Here is a 21011-nt window from a genome sequence, read left to right as displayed (position 1 = left end):
ACCTATGCATTTCTTGTGTGTGGGGAGACTTAAGGAGACTATTATAAATGGTATTTTAAAAATCATGGTTACTATAGCTAAAAATAACATAGTGTATATTGAAATTTACTGAGAGTAGATTTCAAGTGGTCTCACTATACCAAAAAAAAAAAAAAAAGAACTAAACAGAAAAATGTGAGTTGATGGATATATGAATTACCCTGATTGTACTAATCATTTCATAATACATATCAAAACATCACATTGTACACCTTAAACATACACAATTTTCATTTGTGAATTACATGTCAATAGAGCTGGAGTCCTTTTTTAAAAAAAATCCAATTTTCATTGCTAGTATATCAACATACAACTGATTTTGGTATATTGACTTAAATAATTCATTTATTGGTTTCAGAAGCCTTTTTTATTGATTGTCTGGTCTGTTCTAAACAATTATGTCATTCACAAAGAGAGAAAGACTTATTTCTTCGTTTCCAATACATCTGCCTTTTATTTCTTATTGTGCCTGCCTAAGGCCTAGAGTATAATGTTTAAATGAAAATGAAAAGGCAAAAAGATAGCACACTGAAAGATGAACTCCCCAGGTCGGTAGATGCCCAATATGCTTCTGGAGAAGAGTAGAGAAATAACTCTAGAAATAACAAAGAGACGGAGCCAAAGCAAAAATAACACCCAGTTGTGGATGTGATTGGTGATGGAAGTAAAGTCCAATGCTGTTAAGAACAATATTACATAGGAACCTGTAATGTTAGGTCCATGAATTAAGGCAAATTGGAAGTGGCCAAACAGGCACTGGCAAGAGTGAACATCAACATTTAGGAAAAGGTGAACTAAAATGGATTGGAATGGGTGAATTTAACTCAGATGACCATTATATCTACTGCTGTGGGCAAGAATCCCTTAGAAGAAATGGAGTAGCCATCATACTCAACAAAAGAGTCCAAAATGCAGTACTTGAATGCAATCTCAAAAATTACAGAATGATCTCCATTCATTTCCAAGGCAAACCACTCAGTATTACAGCAATCCAAGTCTATGCCCCGACCAGTAATGCTGAAGACGCTGAAGCTGAACGGTTCTATGGAGACCTACAAGACTTCCTAGAGATAACACCTAAAAAAATTGTCCTTTTCATTATAGGGGACTGGAATGCAAAAGTAGGAAGTCAAGAGACACTTGGAGTAACAGGCATATTTGGACTTGGAGAACAAAACAAAGCAGGGCAAAGGTTAACAGAGTTTTGCCAAATGAACACACTGGTCATAGCAAACACCCTCTTCCAACAACACAAGAGAAGACTCTACACATGGACATCACCAGATGGTCAATACCAAAATCAGATTGATTATATTCTTTGCAGCCAAAGATGGAGAAGCTCTATACAGTCAGCAAAACAAGACCAGGAGCTGATTGTGGCTCAGATCACGAACTTCTTATTGCCAAATTCAGACTTAAATTGAAGAAAGTAGGGAAAACCATGAGACCATTCATGTATGACCTAAATCAAATCCCTTACAATTATAAAGTGGAAGTGAGAAATAGATTCAAGGGATTAGATCTGATAGAGTGCCTGAAGAACTATGGACAGGTTTGTGACAGGAGGCAGTGATCAAGTCCATCCGCAAGAAAAAGAAATGCAAAAAGGCAAAATGATTGTCTGAGAAGGCCTTACAAATAGCTGAGAAAAGAAGAGAAGCTAAAGTCAAAGGAGAAAAGGAAAGATATAACAATTTGAATGCAGAATTCCAAAGAACAACACTGAGAAATAAGAAAACCTTCCTCAATGATCAATGCAAAGAAATTGAGGAAAACAATAGAATGGGAAAGGCTATAGATCTCTTAAAGAAAATTAGAGATACCAGGGAAATATTTCATTCAAAAATGGGCACAATTAAAGACAGAAATGGTATGGACCTAACAGAAGCAGAAGATATTAAGAAGAGATGGCAAGAATACACAGAAGAACTATACAAAAAAGATCTTCTTGACCCAGATAACCATGATGGTGTGATCACTCACCTAGAGCCAGACATCCTGAAATGTGAAGTCAAGTGGGCCTTAAGAAGCATCACTATGAACAAAGCTAGTGGAGGTGATTGAATTCCAGTTGAGCTATTCCAAATCCTAAAAGATGATGCTGTGAAAGTGCTGCACTCAATATGCCAGCAAATTTGGAAAACTCAGCAGTGGCCACAGGACTGGAAAAGATCAGTTTTCATTCCAACCCCAAAGAAAGGCATTGCCAAAGAATGCTCAAACTACTGCACAATTGCACTCATCTCACACACTAGCAAAGTAATGCTCAAAATTCTCCAAGCTAGGCTTCAACAGTAGGTGAACTGTGAACTTCCAGATGTTCAAGCTGGTTTTAGAAAAGGCAGAGGAATCAGAAATCAAATTGCCAACATCTGTTGGATCATTGAAAAATAATGAGAGATTCAGAAAAAAAAAAACATTTACTTCTGCTTTATTTACTATGCCAAAGCCTTTGACTGTGAGGATCAAAACAAACTATGGAAAATTCTTAAAGAGTTGAGAATGCCAAACCACCTGACCTGCCTTCTGAGAAATATGTATGCAGGTCAAGAAGCAACAATTAGTATTGGACATAGAACAGCAGACTGATTCCAAATCAGGAAAGGAGTATGTAAAGGCTGCATATTGTCACCCTGCTTATTTAACTTTATGCAGAGCACATTATGTGAAGTGCCAGGCTGCATGAAGCATAAGATGGAATCAAGATTGCTGAGAGAAATATCAGTAACCTCAGATATGCAGATGACACCATCCTTAAGGCAGAAAGTGAAGAAGAATTAAAGATCCTCTTGATGAAAGTGAAAGAGGTGAGTGAAAAAGCTGGCTTAAAAACTCAGCATTCAGAAAACTAAGATCATGGCATCCGGTCCCATCACTTCATGGCAAATAGATGGGAAAATAATGGAAACAGTGGAAGACTTTATTTTTCTGGGCTCCAAAATCACTGCAGATGGTGACTGCAGCCATGAAATTAAAAGACGCTTGCTCCTTGGAAGAAAAGCTATGACCAACCTAGACAGCATGTTACAAAGCCAACATTACTTTGCCAACAAACATCCATCTAGTCAAAGCTATGCTTTTTCCAGTAGTCATGTATTGATGTGAGAGCCGGACTATGAAGAAAGCTGAGCACTGAAGAATTGATGCTTTTGAACTGTGGTGCTGGAGAAGACTCTTGAGAGTCCCTTGGACTGCAAGGAGATCAAACCAGTCAATCCTAAAGGAAATCAATCCTGAATATTCATTGGAAGAATTTTTCCTGAAGCTGAAACTCCAATACTTTGGCCACCTGATGCGAAGAACTGAGTCATTGGAGAAGACCCTGATACTGGGAAAGATTGAAGGCGGGAGGAGAAGGTGACAACAGAGGATGAGATGGTTGGATGGCATCACTGACTTGATGTACATGAGTTCGAGTAAGCTCTGGAGTTGATGATGGACAGTGAAGCCTGGTGTGCTGCGGTCCATGGCGTCACAAGTGTTGGATACGACTGAGTGACTGAACAACAGCAACGTCACTATCATCATTATAATCGATGGATATTGCATTTTGTCAAATACTTTTTCCTGCATCTATTGAGATAATTGTATAGATATTATTCTGTTCTTTACATTCTTGATATGATAAGTTATGCTGATTGATTTTCAAATGTTGAACCAGTATTTTGTTCTTGGAATAAACCCTATTTGGTTATGATGTATTGCTTTTATATATTTATTTGATTTATAAATATTTTGTTAAAAGTTTTGAGTTTGCATTCGTGAGGGATGTTTGTGATTTTCTTCCATTGTATTAGGTTTGGAACAGAGTAATAAGTTAGGAAATGTTCCTTCTCTACTTTCATGTTCTAGAAGAGTTTACATAGAATTATTTCCATTTAAATCTTTGTTAGATATTACCAATGAAGCCATCTGAGCATGGAACTTTCTTTCTTGGAAAGTTTTAAACTATGCATTAATTTCTATATTATTCAGATTCTCTAGCTCTTCTTAATTGAGTTTGTGTAGTTTGTGTCTTTCAAAAAATTGTTTATCTAAGTTGCTGAATTTAAAGGTGCAAAGTTTCTTATAGACCATTTCTTTATGATCCATTTAATATTTGTAGGATATATTGTGGCACTCTTCTTCTTGATACTGGAAATTTGTTTCTTTTGTCTTGGTCAGTTTGACAAGTGGTTTATCACCTTTATTGATCTTCTGAAATAATTAGCTTTTCGTTTCACTGACTTTTGTCTGTTGTTTTTCTGTCTTAATTTACATTGATTTCTGCTCTTACCATTACTTTTTTTCTGTTTTATTTGGAATTAATTTGATCTTCTTTTTTTTTTTTTTAGTTTCTTAAGATGGGAACTTAGATTATTGATCTTTGACCTGTCTCCTTTTCTAATTATAAGCAATTAATGCTATAAATTTACTTCTAAGTACTAATTTGGCTGCATTCTACAAATTTTGATAGGCTGTATTTTTTAACAGCCTTACTGAAGTATATCTGATGTACAAAAGCTGCACAATATTCAATGCCTATAAATTGATGAGTTTAGCCTTAAACAAAAAACCAGTGATACCATTACCATGGTCAAAGTTGTCAACATTTCCAACACCCCCCCCCCCAGAATTTCCTTGTGTTTCATTGTTTATTTGTTCTGTAACAAGAACACTTAAAATGAGACCTACCCTGTTAACAAAATTTTAAGTGCACAACATTGTTGTTGTTGTTCAGTCACTAAGTCATGTCTGACACTTTGCAACCCCATGGACTGTAGCACATCAGGCTTCTCTATCCTCTACTATCTTCTGAAGTTTGCTCAAATTCATGTTCATGTTGCACAATACTGTATTGTATACAATAGGTATAATGTTCTAAAACAGATCTCTATAATTTATTCATTTGGCATAACTGAAACTAACTACCCATTGAATAACAACTTCCTATTTCCTTCACCCTCCATTTCCGGCAACCACCATTGCATTCTCTGCTTCTGACTATTTTAGATACTTCACTTAAGTGGAATCATGCAGTATTTGTTCTGTGATTAGCTTGTTTCACTTTAATGTCCTTCAGGTTCATCCATGTTGTTGCAAATGGCAAAATTTCCTTCTCTTTAAGGACTGAATAACATCCCATTGTAGGTATATATTACATTTTATTCATTCATCTGTGGATAGACACTTGGTTATTTCCATATTATGGCTATTGTGACTAGTGCTGCAATAAATATGGGTATGCAGCTATCTCTTCAAGATCCTGATTCTAATACTTTTGGATATAGTTGTCTCTTGCTATCTGCAGGAGATTGGTTCCAGGAACCCCCACAGATAACAAAATCCAAGGATGCTCAAGTCCATTATAATTGACTCTCTATATCAACCTATCCCTGGGTTTCACATCCATGAAAACAAAAAGATGACTATATACCCAGATGTGGGATTGCTAAATCATATGGTAATTCTATTTTTATTATTTTTCAGGAATCTCCATATTGTTTGCCATAGCTGCTGAACATTAATTGATATCCCACCAACAATGTACAAGGGTTCCAACTTCTCCACAGCTTTGCCAATACTTTTTATCTTTTGGTTGTTTAATAATAGGCATTCTAACAGGTTTAATACCATAAACACACACAGAAATCAATTAAAAAAAAATTAAGCACAAGACCTGAAACTGTAAATCTCCTAGAACAAAACACAGGGAAAAAGTTTCTGGACACTGGTCTTGGCAATGATTTCTTGGTTATATCACCAAAAGTACAGGCAACAATAGCAAAAACAGACAAATGGGATTACATCATACCAAAAAATTCTGCCTAGTAAAGAACAATCAAGTAAATGAAAACACAACCTACAGAATGAAAGAATATATTTGAAATCATATATCTGGTAAGGGTTAATTTCCAAAATATGTAAGGAACTCCTAAAACTCAATAGCAAAAATAACTAATTATCCAATTAAAAGTGATCAAAGAGCTTAAACAGATATTTCTCTGAAAAAGACATACAAATGGTCAACAGGTATTTAAAAGATGCTCAACATTATTAAGCATCAGGCAAATGTGAAGCAAAACTATGAGGACATGATTTTATTTTAATCATCATTCAGTTCAAAATACTGATTTTCCCATTTATTGTTTAAAATATTTAAGTATTTTCCAGATATCTTTGTTATTGATTTCCAGTTCAGTGTACTTATTTCAACTGTTTTAAGTTCTTTACAATTTGTCTTATGGCCCAGGCAGAATATGTAAGGAATATTTTAAAGAATATTCCATGTACATTTTGCAAGGAATGTATCTTTGGCTGTTGTTGGAAAGGCAGTTCTAATAATGTCAATTAGTTCATGTTGGTTAATAATGTTGCTCAGATTTTCTGTATCTATATTGATTTTCTGACTACTTGTTCTATCAGTTATTCAAAGAGGAATGGTGAAGTCCCCAAGTATAATTGCACACTTGTCTGTTTCAACTTTTAATTGTATTAGTTTTGCTTTATGTATTTTGAAGATTTTTTTAGGCACATACACAGCTAATACTGTTAACAGTCTTTTGATAAATTTATCCTTTATTCATTATGTAATATATCCTCTTTATTCCTCATACTATTCCTTGTTCTATATTTTAATTTGTCTGACACTGAAGGATATACTTCAGCTTTGTTTTGAATATTCTGTTATTGAATATAATTTTTTATCGTTTTACCTTTAACTTATGTCTTCATATATAGTTGTCCTATATGTAAGATACAGTTGAGCTTTAAAAATCCAATGTGATGTGCTCACTTTAGCAGTACATATATTAAAATTGCAATGATACAAAGAAGATTAACATGGCCCCTGAGCAAGAATGACACACAAATTAGTGAAGCATTCCATATTTTTACAGTAAACTTTAATATTATTGACTATAAACCCCCTAACATTTGGATGAGTCTTAGTATATGAGGAAAAATTGTGCTTGTTTGAACGAATGAAATACATTATATGCCAGGTTATAGGCCAGGTTATATGTCAGGTTCTGTTCTATGCACTGGAGATACAGAAGTTGGGAGAAGAATCTCCTGGAACTGATACTAATAAAGGGATACAGACAATAAAAAAATATATAAGTAAACTATAAAAACATCCAGTATGACAATATGTCTTTAAGCTAGTGTGTTTAGATCACTTATATTTAATATAATTACTAATATGGATGGATTTAGGCATATTATTTTAATAACTGTTTTCTGTTGGTCCTTCTGACTTTTTGTTCTATTTCCCTTTTCCCAGCTTCCTTTTTGTTATCTGAAAGTGTTTTTGGAATAGTTTAGTTCATTGGCTTTTTAGGTACATGTCTTTCTATATTTTTGAAGTGCTTTTTTCACTGACTTTGGTCTCTATAATTTGTCATGAGAAATTCATTGTGTGTGTGTGTTAGTCACTCAGTCGTGTCTGACTCTTTGTGACCCCCTGGACTGTAGCCCACCAGACTTCTATGTCCATGGATTCTCCAGGCAAGAATACTGCAGTGGATTGCCATTCCCTTCTCCAAAGGATCTTCCCACCCCAGGGATCAAACCCTGATCTCCTGCATCATAGCCAGATTCTTTACGATTTGAGCTACAGAAAAGTCTAAAATATGGAACACTTCATGAGTTTGCATGTCATCCTTGCACAGGGAGAAATTCATGGTCATTTTCAAATCTTTGTTTCCCTATATATTTGTGTTTCTCCAGCTGTTTTCAACACGATACATTTGATTTTTAGCAATTTTATTATAATATCTGGTCATGATTTCCTTTGAGTTTAACTTGTTTCAAGGGATCTTGAATCTGTACATTTTTATCATTCTTATGTGTTTTGTAGAGTTAATTCACTAGTGCAGTGATTCAGACTAAGTTGTTTCTGGTTTTGTTTCCTTTTCTATCTTTTTTTGGCCTTGTCATGTGACATGTGGAACTTCCCTTCCCAGGGATCAGACCCACATCCCCTGCATTAGAAGTGCAGAGTCTTAACCATTAGACCACCAGGGAAGTCTGGAGGTTTATTCAAAGGAAGAATTTTAATGATAAAGTCAATTTATTTAATAAAGTGTTCAGTTATTGTATTTCTTCTCAAACAAGATTTGATAATTTCTGTCTTTCAAAGAATATGTACATTTACTTTAGGTGGTTGACTTTATAGGCAGAAAATTAATGGTCCATTAGTATTTTTTAAAGTTTTTTTATTTATTTTTAATTGGAGGATAATTGTTTTACAATATTGTGTTGGCTTCTGCCGTACAACAACATGAATCAGACACAAGTACATATAAATTTTCTTCCTCCTGAACCTCCTCCCTATCCCCCACCCCATCCCGTGCCTCTAGGTTGTCACAGAGCACTGGGTTGAGCTCCCTGTGCCCATAGAGCAGCTTCTCACTGGCTATTTTACACATGGTAGTGTATATGTCAGTGATATTCTTTCAATTCGTCCCATCCTCTCCTTTTCCCACTATGTCTAGTCTGTTCTCCATATCTGCATCTCTATTCCTGCCCTGCAAATAGGTTCATCAGTACCATTTTTCTAGATTCTATATATGCATTAATATATGAAATTTGTTTTTCTCTTTCTGACTTACTTCACTATGTACAACAGACTCTAGGTTCATCCATCTCACTACAACTGACTCAAATGCATTCCTTTTTATGGCTGAGTAATATTCCAAATTATTTATCTATTCATCTACTGATGGACATCTAGTTTGCTTCCATAGTAGTTTTACATTTGTCTCTAGAATTGCAATTTGGATCTTCTGTGTAATAAGAGTTTGATCTTTTAAAATTTGGGAGAATGCAAAAAATTAAGCACAACACCAACAGGCATGGCATCCATGTATGTAGATTTATTGTTGTTTAGTTCCTCAGTCATGTCCAACTCTTTGAAACCCCATGGACAGCAGAATACCAGGATTCCCTGTCCTTCACTATTTCCCAGAATTTGCTCAAACTCATATCCATTGAGTTGATGATATAGATGTCTCTGTATAATTTGTTAATGTAAATTTAATGTTGAAAATTAAAGGGTATTATATTACAGCAGAGTTCTATTAAAAACTAAGTTGTTAAATAGTGTTTTATTTAACAAATTTTATTAAAAATGCAATAATGAATTGACACTTTGAACTTCATGAAATTTGAATACAGGCAAAAGAATTGCTATGGCAAATCTGTTCTCAGAAGCTCTCACTTAAATCTATCATTTACATTTAATGATCCTCATCTTTACAAATAGCAGTTTTCTATTTAGCTATTTTATAATTAACTTTTCAGAATTTGCAAATATTGCAAAAAAAATACATTTCATCATCTTCTAAGCATGAAGTCAAGTAACAGGCATTGCATCTATTCAAAGACTATGAAGGGATATTCTTTATTTGTTTATTGGGCTATAACTACTGAAATGCATTGTACACATCTCTTATCTTCCATTTTAATAGAGATATAATTGGCCTCAATCACTAAGATAGACATATGAAAGAGGAAATTTTAACAATCTATATAATTTTCACAGGACATGAAGAAATTGTACACTGATCTCATTTTAAAAAAACACTTTAAAATTCTCTACAATTGATGTTAATATTATCCAGTTACATAAAAGTTAAATACATATTCATAGTGACATGGCACAAATATCAAGACAATATTATGTATACATTGTTCATATAAGTAGATGAAAGGATATATCTACAATGACATATATCTATAGCCACATGTAAATGTTCAAAAAAGTATTGACAAGTAGATGTTTGATCTCAGATATTTCATCAATTTTAATAATTTGTTAGCTTTTAATGATGCTGCTTTTATCACAAATAATAAAATACCATTAAACTACAAATACCTTATCAATACACTCAGATATCAAAACTCATAACAAAGTAAAAAAGATCAATTTCAAACAGATAACCTGTTGGACAACAGAAGCATAAACAGGGCCTCACCTGGAAAACCGATTTTCCTATTTTCTTCAGCTCTACTTACATACAATCATACAGAATATGTGACCATTGTTACATAGCATCTCCCAATGAGTTAAATACTACCTTGATCCATATATATTTGTTGACTAATTTCTATTCCTTTTTACATTTTTAGCTCCAAGCAAATTGTGCAAGTAAATCATTTCTATCTTTCACCAGTTCATGATAGTGATGCCATTGCCATAAGCCCTGACCACTAACATCTAGTAATTAACATTCTAAATTAAGATTTTTAAATGCAGATTGCATTTTAATTTACTATTGAGGAGAGCTTTATAAAATTTCTCAGAGTTGCACACTGCAAAAGTAATTATTAATGAGTAACTCATTATATTAAAATTATATATCTCTTGAATTCCACTGTACTATGAATTTATCCTTTTTAGTTCTCTCAACCTTTTCTTATCATCTACATAACTCTATCCTACTCTTTCCTAACTCTTTCTCACTCTCAGCAAGAGTTTTCATAGGTAATTAAAATTTGTTTTTAAAATGTTGAAGCCATATTTATTCACTTAAACTAGATAGTCTTTTAATGTTTTGTGAATCAGATTTATATAGTATATATTAAGACTTAAGGGTAGTGTTACCTAGAATCAAAGAGATGAATTATTTGATTTTTTAATATTTCAATTTCTGATTTTACTGCAAAAACTGCAAAGGCTTTGAGGGTAAAAATATACATCCTATTCTTCAGGGAATTTTGAGAAAGGTTTCTCAAAAGACACTGTCTATAACATGTATAGTGTTGAAACAACACACACACACTTTTAATTCATCAAACAGTGGAAGCATAAATTTATCCCTACAAATAATTTGAATAGATTAAGAAACTGTATAGTAGTTTAAAAGACTCATGGAGTGCAACTCAAAACTGATAGTCACAGGTAAATTCTTTTTTTTTTCTTTTTCTTTAAAAGAGAAAAACAAAAGCAAAAACAAAATCTTTCCTACATTGTCCAAATCTACCTTTGGGTCTCTATTTGAGGAACTCTGTCTTAATGTACTTAACTCATTCCATCAAATGTATTTTAATTGTGATTTATGACTATAAAAGAGCAGTTTTGTCACCATACCTGGTAGAAAGGCTCTGTGTGTGAGTGAATACATGAATCTTATGGGTTTTCTTTTCAAGATTATCAGTGAAATAAAACCCTCAAATTTAAAAATCTTCATAAAACTTGCACACCCCTAAGAACATATCCTTGGAACCCTATGATCTGCAGACTGCAATTTCAGAGACACCACCCTATGCTAAGTCTTTGACATTAAGATAGAAAACTTAACCTATAGCCAAATCATAGATGTATGTACGCTTGAAGAATGGGATAAATAGTAACCCCTAATGATTTTGTTGGCACTGCATTTCTCTTGCTTAGTCATATTTTTCAATTTGATATGAAGCACAACAGACTGTTACGTAACAAAGGTGCTATTGGGTATTCATCACAATTATATTCACTGGTGTTAATCAGACCATATCTGAACATATTGACTATATTATACAAGGTTTGATCATGACCATATTCAGCAATTGTTATTTTACTGCTAATTTGATTCATGTAACTTGATAACAATTTGTAAAAAAAATATTCTCAAGGCTATCTAGAAAGTATAGCTTCACCTATGAATTTTGAGAACACATATTGCTTTAATATATTTTGCAGAGTGAGAAATCAGAGCAAAACTTTTTGCAAAGTAATCCTTTCCTCTCCAAGTCACTGCTCTCAAAAGTTGCCAAAATATAAGTGTAACACCACACACTTTAATTTTTTCATTTAAAATGTATTTCTTAAGCATACATTTGCATATTATAGTGGTATTAATGTACTGTGTTCTGAACATGTCTTAATTTTAAAGTGGTCAAGAGAGTCAAAAGAACAACAGTATTTCTCAATAACATCTTTATTGCTTCTCTTTAAAGGTGAGAGTTAGAAAATGGGAAATGGATGGCAAGAATGATAATTATTAAAATACTGTTTCCTGAAGAGAACATTAACATAATTTTGACTGCACTTAATGCTTTTTATTAATATATTAATTTAATAACATTAAATTTTAATTAATAAATATAATCATAGATTTTAAAGCTAGGTATTATGAAGATTGTGCCCTCATTTCACAGTTGAATAAACAGGGCCAGATGTGATATTTTACTTTGTTTTACAAAAAATGCCTAATATATATTATAAACACTTTGATGTCTAATTCACTTTATATAATACTTAGCATATTATAAAACACAAAATTATTAAATAAGTGATTTTGAGGATGATATCAACTTAGATATCAACTAAAGGACTATCTTGACTATATCAGTTTGCTAGGGCTGTTATAACAAAGTAGCAAATATTAGGTGGCTTAAACAGAAATTTATTGTTTCACAGTTGTAAAGTCTAGATATCTGTAATCAGGGTGTTGGTAGAGTTGGTTGCTTATGAGGACAGTGAGGGAAAAGATGGGATGTAGGCCTCTCTCCTTGGCTTGTAAATGGCCGTCTTCCTATTTACATGGCATTCTCCCTTAATACTGACTAATTGCTTCTCCCAATAACAAGATTAGACACTGGCTTCCTTTATCAGCCCCAAAGGCCATCAGTTCCTGTGTGGACCCTTACCTCTCTGTATCCCAGTTCCCGGAATCTGTGAATATTTTATGCTCCATGGGAAAAGCGAATTAAAGTTGCAGAAGGAATTAAGGCTCATAATCAGTTGACCTTAAAGTAGAGAGATTATCCTAGATTATTTTAGTGGGCCTAGTGTAATCACAGTTATCTTTAAATCTGAAAGATGAAGGCAGAATGTCAGAGTGATGCAATGTGAAAGATGTGATCAGTCATTGCTGACTTTGAAGATGAAAGAGGGCCACGTGCTAAGAAATGTGGATAGCTCCTAAAAGCTAGAAAAGATGAGGAAATATATTCTTCCTTAGAACTTCCAGAAAAGAAAGCCCTGTTGACATCATTATTTTCACTCAGTGAGACCTGTTTCAGACCATTAACCACCAGAACTGTAAGATAATACATGTGTAGTTTAGAGTCACTGTGTTTGTGGTAATTTATTACAGGAGCAAATAGAAAACTAATTCAGTTCCTCTTGAAGATATTAGTGACAATGACCTCAATAAAGCTATACTCTTCTGTAACACTGTTGACAAGTCAAGTAATTAGGGTACATAACATTTCAATAGTAAAGTCATTACTATCAACAAAGTAAATGGATTCTTTCAGACTTTTAACAATTTTACCCATCACATAGGTGTAGCTATCTTCTCAATGAGATAATGCTGTCTCTAGAATGGAGCAAAACTGATGCATATTAAACAGATAATACTTTGATTATATATTACTTTACACATGTGAAAATGGACAAAAGGAAGTTCACTTTTTTCTATGATTATCAGCTCTTAAAAGTTTAGGTTGTACAGGAATTCATATTTCACTTTATAACAGTGTTTGTTAGACTTTGACATGCATGGGAATCATGCAGGGATCTTATTAAAATGCAGATTCTGATTCGGTAGGTCCTGGGTGGAGCCAGAAATTCAGCAATATTCTAAGAAATTTCCAAGTGATGCCCATGCTACTACTCCATGGAACACACTTTGAATAGCAAGGATTTAATAGACACAGAAGCACCAAACCCTACCAGAAAAGTAAACTGGCTCTTTGAAGTGAAGTGAAGTCACTCAGTCATGTACGACCCTTTGCAACCCCATGGACTGTAGCCTACCAGGCTTCTCTGTCCGTGGGATTTTCCAGGCAAGAGTACTGGAGTGGGTTGCCATTTCCTGCTCCAGGGGATCTTCCGGACCCAGGGATTGAACCCAGGTCTCCTGCATTGCAAGCAGACGCTTTACCCTCTATCCACCAGGGAGCATCTCTTAAGAATTCACTGGTGATAAGAGTGAGCCTCTAAGTTCTAATCAAAATGCTTGACTTATTATTTTCATAACACATGCATATTAAAAATTTAATAACTTCATGTTGTCTTAGAATAGTGAGGATGAGTCAGGGCTGAACATTCTATACCTAATGTAATACTGCCCATTAATGTAGAATATATTTCTTCTACCACAGTTTACAATTACTTAGATCTTGTCCAACTGTTTCTCTGTTGAGGGGATTTCAACACAACAAACAATTGGTTTATGAATGGGAAAAGCTACTCAGAGAATGAGTCTCAGAAAATTACTCTCCTAATTGGCATAGCTATTTCATCCATTTCATACTGTGGAGAAAGGGAAATGTATTCCCAATTGAATGCAGAGTTCCAGAGAATAGCAAGGAGAGATTAGACAGCCTTCTTAAGTGAACAGTGAGAGAAAGAGAAGAATACAATAAAATAGGAAAGACTGGAGATCTCTTTAAGAAAACCGGAAATACCAAGGAAATATTTCATGTAAAGATAGGCAAAGGACAAAAACGCAAGGACCTAACAGAAACAGAAGAGATTAAGAAAAGGTGGCAAGAACACACAGAAGAACTTTACAAAAAAAGATCTGCATGACCCAGATAACCACGATGGTGTGGTCACTCACCAAGAGCTAGACATGCTGGAGTGTGAAGTCAGGGGGGACTTAGGAACCTTTACTACAAACAAAGCCAGTGGAGGTGATGGAATTCCAGCTGGGCTATTTCAAATCCTAAAAGATGATGCTGTTATAGTGTTGCACTCTTTATGCCAGCAATTTTGGAAAACTTGCAGTGGCCACAGGCCTGGGAAAGTTCAGTTTTCATTCCAATCCCAAAGAAAGGCAACGCCAAAGAATATTCAAATTACCATATAATTGCACTCATTTCACACGTTAGCAAGGTAATAGTCAAAATCCTTCAAGCTAGGTTTCAGCAATACGTGAACTGTGAACTTCCAGATGTACAAGCTGGATTTAGAAAAGGCAGAGAAACCAGAGATCAAATTGCCAACATACACTGGATCATAGAAAAAGCAAGGGAATCCCAACAAAAAAAAAATCTACTTCTGCTTCATTGACTATACTAGAGCCTTTGACTGTGTGGATCACAACAAACTGCAGAATATTCTTAATGAGATGGGAATACCAAACAACATTACCTGCCTCCTTGAGAAACCTGTTTGCAGGTCAGGAAGCAACAGTTAGAACTGGACATGAAAAAATGAACTGGTTCAAAATTGGGAAAGGATGTATTCTGGGAAATATACACCCTTGATGAAGGGTGTATATTGTCACCCTGCTTATTTAACTGATGTGCAGGGTACATCATGCGAAATGCGAGGCTGAATAAAGAACAAGCTGGAATTGAGATTGTGGGGAGAAATATCAACAACCTCAGATATGCAGATGATACCACTTTAATGGCATAAAGTGAAGAAGAACTAAAAAGCCTCTTGATGAAAGTGAAAGATAAGAGTGAAAAAGCTGGTTTAAAACTCAACATTCAAAAAACGAAGATCATGGTACCTGGCCCCATCACTTCATGGCAAATGGATGGGGAAAAATGTGGAAACAGTCTCAGATTTTTAATTTTCTTGGGCTCCAAAATCAATGTGGATGGAGACTGTAACCACAGAATTAAAAGACACTTGCTCCTTGGAAAAATAACTATGACAAATCTAGACACTGTATCAAAAATCAGAGACATCACTTTGCTGACAAAGGTCTGTATATCAAAGCTATGGTTTTTCCAGTAGTCATGTATGGATGTGAGAGTTAGACTACAAAGAAGGCTGAGCACCAAAGAATTAATTCTTTCAAACTGTGGTGCTGTATAAGACTCTTGAGAGTCCCTTGGACAACAAGGAGATCAGACCAGTCAATCCTAAAGGAAATCAATCCTGAATATTCATTGGAAGGAATGGTGCTGAAGCTGAAGCTCCAATATTTTGGCCACCTGTTGTGAAGAGCTGACTCATTGAAAAATACCCTGCTGCTGGGAAAGACTGAGGGCAAGAGAAGGGGAGACAGAGGACGAGATGGTTAGATGGCATCACTGACTCAATGGACATGAGTTTAAGCAAACTCCAGGAGATAGTGAAGGACAGGGAAATCTGGTGTCCTGCAGTCCATGGGATTGCAGAGTCAGACATGACTTAGTGACTAAACAACAACAAATTTTATCCATAAAAGACACAATAAGTAGACCAAGCTAACCAAATAAGAAAGTATAATATATAAGCAATGTATTATTGTAGGATGAAACACCTCAATCTGTCCTTTCACAAAACTCTGTGAAGAAATACTTTCACTAGTGCTTGGTACTTGACAGTAGGAAAAATAATGTATGGGTCTATATGCCTTCTGCCATTGAAGCCACTGGAGTCAAAACAAAGATCCCTTCTCCTAAAACTTGGCCTATCTGTTAAAAAAGTTTCATTTCCACTGAGAGAGAAAGGAATATGTCACAGGCATTACAGAATCATAAATAGAGATAAGTCTGGAGAAATTTTACACACACAATGTTTTAAAACAATAAATGAAGATCGGCCTCGCTCTAGCTCTCCAATCTAGAACCTAGTAGTTAAGAGTGAAGCCTCTAGAATGATGCTTGCTTTGAAATACTGGCTCTGCCACTTACTACTTGTATGATTTGGGGCAAGCACAATACACAAATGCTTGTCTGCTTGAGAAAAGTGCCTACACAGGGCATGTAAGTTACATGTTTCCATGGATGTTTTAAGAACCTTAAAGCAAATTTCCCCCAGTTCCAAGGGAAGAGAAGCTAAGAAAATATTTTCCTCAATTTTTGCCTCTCTAAAAAATAACACATTTAAAGATTCTAAGTATCAACCCAGTTGGAGATAAATCTCATGAAAAATGATAGGGGATCAAGAAGGTAAGACAGCTGCTGTTGTAAATTTCTTTACAGATGTCAAATGTAACTTATAGCATCTGATTGGCACAAAATAGCATTTGACTGACACAGTATAATGTTAATTGTTCAGCTGCTATGTACTTGGATCTCTGGTTAATCCAGGCAATTTGGCTACTTGTGGGCACAAAAATGATTCCATTTGCATAGACAGGTTTCAGTGTATTGTCTTGAAATTTTATGCAGGCTAGAAAGGTCCCAGTTGTTGGTGATAGTTTTTGAATATACTAACCTCTCCAGTTCCCTTTGAATGCAGAACATATCTCTCTAGAATTTTCACAGTTTACTTCCAAATCACTATGCTAGATGTAGTGTATTCAGACACCACTAGTTTCATGTTTATCAGACTCTACAGTAAAATCAAAATAAACAATTCAATTATTTTTATCCTGTTGGGGATCACAAAAATACATAAAAACATAAAAAATACATTACTACAAAAAAACATAATTCCTTCTGGGAGTAGAATTTTCAAAAAGCAGAATTAATTAAATATTTTTTTAATATTCATAGTTTACTTGACAATAATTTTCAAGTTTACAAGTTATAATAATACCCTTTGAGCTGCATTTCATGCATGTTCCTCAACCTCAAACATTGATATGATATTGGGATGGTGCCTCAAAGTGAAGTAACAAAGCAAAATCTATAGAAAACCTCCGTATTAAACCACAATCACTTTCATTCAAATAAAATTGAGGTCCATGAAACAATGCAGTTTGAAGCCCAAGGAGTAGGAAAGTGACAGTTGAAATGTTATAAAATAGCAATTATGGAAACCATCACAATGATTAGCTCTGATTCAAGATGAAAACTATCAGTGACAGTCAATGTAAAGCAGCAAATGCAAGAAATCTTGCAATAAAAAGAGTGAATAATTGGTATATTTAAGAGAACTGCATAAAGCAATGTTATCAAAGAGAAAAACAGAAATAGGAAAATGTCTTAGTACTTTTCAAACTGAGAAAATTACAGACAGAACCACTTCTGGGATAATGTTCCTTTGGTCTTGTTTATGAGGACAAAATATATTCACAAGCCACCCAATATATAGAGATATATGTATTGCATTTTCTTTGACTCATATTGAGGTTTATTCAGCCACTGAAGGGTCCCTTGCTTGACCAATGATGAATAAGTTCCCATGTATACACAGTTCTTTATAACTATATTACTTCATTTCCCAAGAAAGTGGAAAACAAAGACCATATAGCAATAGATATTTCAAATAGTCATCCAGGTACTTTGGATAAAAAAATATATGGTAGATGGCATGGTACCAACTCTTAAGAACAGATTTAAAATCCAGTTGAGGAATTTTGTCTAGCACACACACACAGTCAAAAATTAATGCAGGCTATAAGAAAAGTGGCAAATGTAAGAACTGACACAGGAGTTCTAGAAAAGTTGAGCTTAATAAGAGTTGGATTATACTTAGGAGGTACTTATGAGAGGTGTAACTTAAGTTGAGCTTTCAAAGTGGGTAAGATTTGATTAGACAAAGAGAGAGCATCCTAGGTGAAGGGAGTGGTAGTGGTACAAGGAGTGAAGTTCTGTAGGTAGATTGTTCAGGGGTCATTAGGGAGAGTTGTGCACTGAGAAATAAAGATCATGTTCCTGTGGTACAATTAAGTAAGTTTAGGAAGCTCTTTGCAATCCAAGTATACCTGGGCTATGAACAATAGAAAATAAGGAGCCAATAATATTTTGGTGAAGAAAAATGATTTGTTGAAGGAAGTGCTTAAGCCATTAGACTGTCAGGATGAATTAGAAGGCTGGCTGGGAGGCTCCTGAAGTGACTGGATGGACAGTGATGAGAATTTAGACTGCAAACTAAGGGGAAAATGGTAGAAGAGGCTTTCAAAGGAAAACTCACCAGGACTTAATAACCCTTTAACTATGAGAAATGGGGTAAAAATCCAGATTTCTTTATAAAATAGTTAAGAGTTCATGATCAGACCCTGGAGCAGAATTATTAACAATACTATACAATTTATCTACCAAGGAAAGAACAAGGGCAGATAGGCAGGATTGTTCCTCATGTTTGCCCAGTAATATAGTCCCTCCCAATGAAGGGAAGTTGAACAGGGGTCTCTCAAAATAAGATTTGACCTTGGTTCTAAAAGCCGTACAAAGGAAGAAGGGAAAAGGACTTAGCACCAAGCCTGAAACAGAGACCAAAGCTTTATAAGAGGCTTTTTCAAGAAGGAAAAAGAAGACAGGTAAGGATTTTTTTTTTTTTTTTTTTCACTTTGAGTCTCTCCAAACAGTTTAAGTGTCAAACATCACTGAGTGGCACACCTAATCAGAGTTCCTTGAAAACTAAAAGTTGGAATCACTTGAATAATGTTTTCTCCAAATAGTTTCTCATCTCAATAATTTCTATTCCAAACTCCTCTCCGAGTTCTTTCCATTATTCTAAATCCGATAAGTGAAGATTAAGAATTTGCCTTCCTAAAATTCTCAGGCCCACTTGGGGCTGGATATGCTCTTTCAAAGTAACTGGTAGATTCTTTCCATCAATTAGCGCTTGAAGCATTACAAGGCCAGTTTACCAATCCTTCCCAAATTCTGCTCAGACAGACCTCAGCCCCACCCCCTTCAGATAAAGGAAAAAGAGCATGCGCAAATTCTAAGCCTATTCTCCTAGCCAGGAACTCCTCACCCACCCACACCCCAGCTCCCGCCCCACAAAGGTTATTATTGCGCAGGCGCGGCACCTTCTGCGCGTTCGAGTAGGGCTGTGCGAAATCTACAATCCAGTGAAATCTAGAAGTGGTAGAATTCACCTCTTTCCTTTCTTCCGAGACAGAGGCGCCACTTCCTCTTACTCTGGGGCCAGAAGCGTGTCCCAAACGTCGCCCTGTCTAGAAGCAAAATCCTTCGCTCTCTGCCAGTGTCTACTGTATCCCTTTCATCAGCTCGTTTTTAACCTCATGCTGCCTCTAGGCTTCACTTGGAAGGTAGAAGCAGTTGGTTCCCCCAAAAGCCGCACCAGTCTGTTGGCAGCCTTTTTAGGCCGCTGAACCTCCGTGCCTGGCACTGGGCAGAGCATTAGCTCGGCGCCTTGTTCGCCCTCCTTCACCTTTCACACCCACACATGCAGGGTGCTTACCTCGGGCGTGGTGCGGTCACAGGAAGGAAAGAAGATCCTAGATCAAGGCAGTTCTGGGGCAGGCGTATTCAGCGAGATTTTTCCTGGGTCTTCACTGCCTCCTCAGACAATGAAATCAGCGTGTCCGATCATCAATTCTCATCATGATCGTGACGTCACAAAAGACAGCGGCCAATGGGAGCCCGAGATCAGCTCCGGACAGTCCCTGGCCTCAGCCCAGGACCCAAGAGTGGGTATAGGGGAGGAGAGATAGCTGCCTGCAATGGGGCTGCCTCTCCCGGCACATATCAGCTACATCCGAAGCCAGGTCTCTCAGTACCTATAGCTTCCTGAGTAGAAGTGAACGCCCAGCATCCCTGTGACTATAGTAGTTATATGCCAGCCATTTGAGCAGGTCCTGCCTGGTCTTCCAAGTTGAGATTCGCTTGCAGCAGAATTGTTGCATACTGCCAAAATCAAGTGATCACATACAGAAATATATATATATATATAATATATATAATATATATATATATATTGTGGTCCGTGTTCAATTGACAAATGTATTGAACATCAGACAAATATTACTGAAATCAAGGTGTCCATTGAGCCTTTAGAGTTTGTGTATTGTTGAAACAAGCCTAAGAGTGAGTGTATTGGTTTATGTCTCCCATTGTTTCTGACAACTGAAGAAATTAAAATTATCGTTTCTGTTCACCTAACCTTAATATCTGTTTTGTTGGAAGTTTGAGTAATCACCATTATACCATAACAGAAAAAAAAAAAAAAAAAAAACCCTCAAGCTATATGTTACCTGTTAACACACTTGATACACTCCCAAAATATGCTGAGCGATATTGCCACTAGATATACAGAATTCATTGATCTTCTGCCATTATAGAACTTACCATTCATAGATACAGTATGACTAGCACACATTAAGCTTTCACAACAATACAATAAAGTACATGACCATGTGTTCAGTCATAAAAGACAGACAGGAGTTACGTCATTCAATGACTGAAAGCATCAG

At 35.5% G+C, this 21011-nt stretch overlaps 1 protein-coding gene and 1 non-coding gene across 3 annotated transcripts in view; one reads left to right on the top strand and one right to left on the bottom strand.

Moving 5' to 3' along the window:
• HDX (highly divergent homeobox) overlaps window positions 1-20173 on the bottom strand; it is a 214890-nt gene extending 194717 nt beyond the window's left edge. For both annotated transcript variants that reach the window (XM_024988576.2, XM_059883705.1), the window contains exon 1: window positions 20000-20173. The gene's annotated coding sequence lies outside the window, so the exon portion shown is untranslated. The remainder of the gene's footprint in view (window positions 1-19999) is intronic.
• On the top strand, window positions 6807-6913 carry LOC112445304 (U6 spliceosomal RNA). The gene has a single exon (XR_003033661.1). It is a non-coding gene; the product is annotated as a U6 spliceosomal RNA (small nuclear RNA).
• Window positions 20174-21011: the final 838 nt, after the last annotated feature.

Source organism: Bos taurus, chromosome X, assembly GCF_002263795.3.
Source record: "Bos taurus isolate L1 Dominette 01449 registration number 42190680 breed Hereford chromosome X, ARS-UCD2.0, whole genome shotgun sequence".
Lineage (NCBI taxonomy): Eukaryota > Metazoa > Chordata > Mammalia > Artiodactyla > Bovidae > Bos > Bos taurus.
The sequence above is the reverse complement of the archived record's forward strand: the minus strand, read 5'-3'. Positions and strand labels throughout refer to the sequence as shown.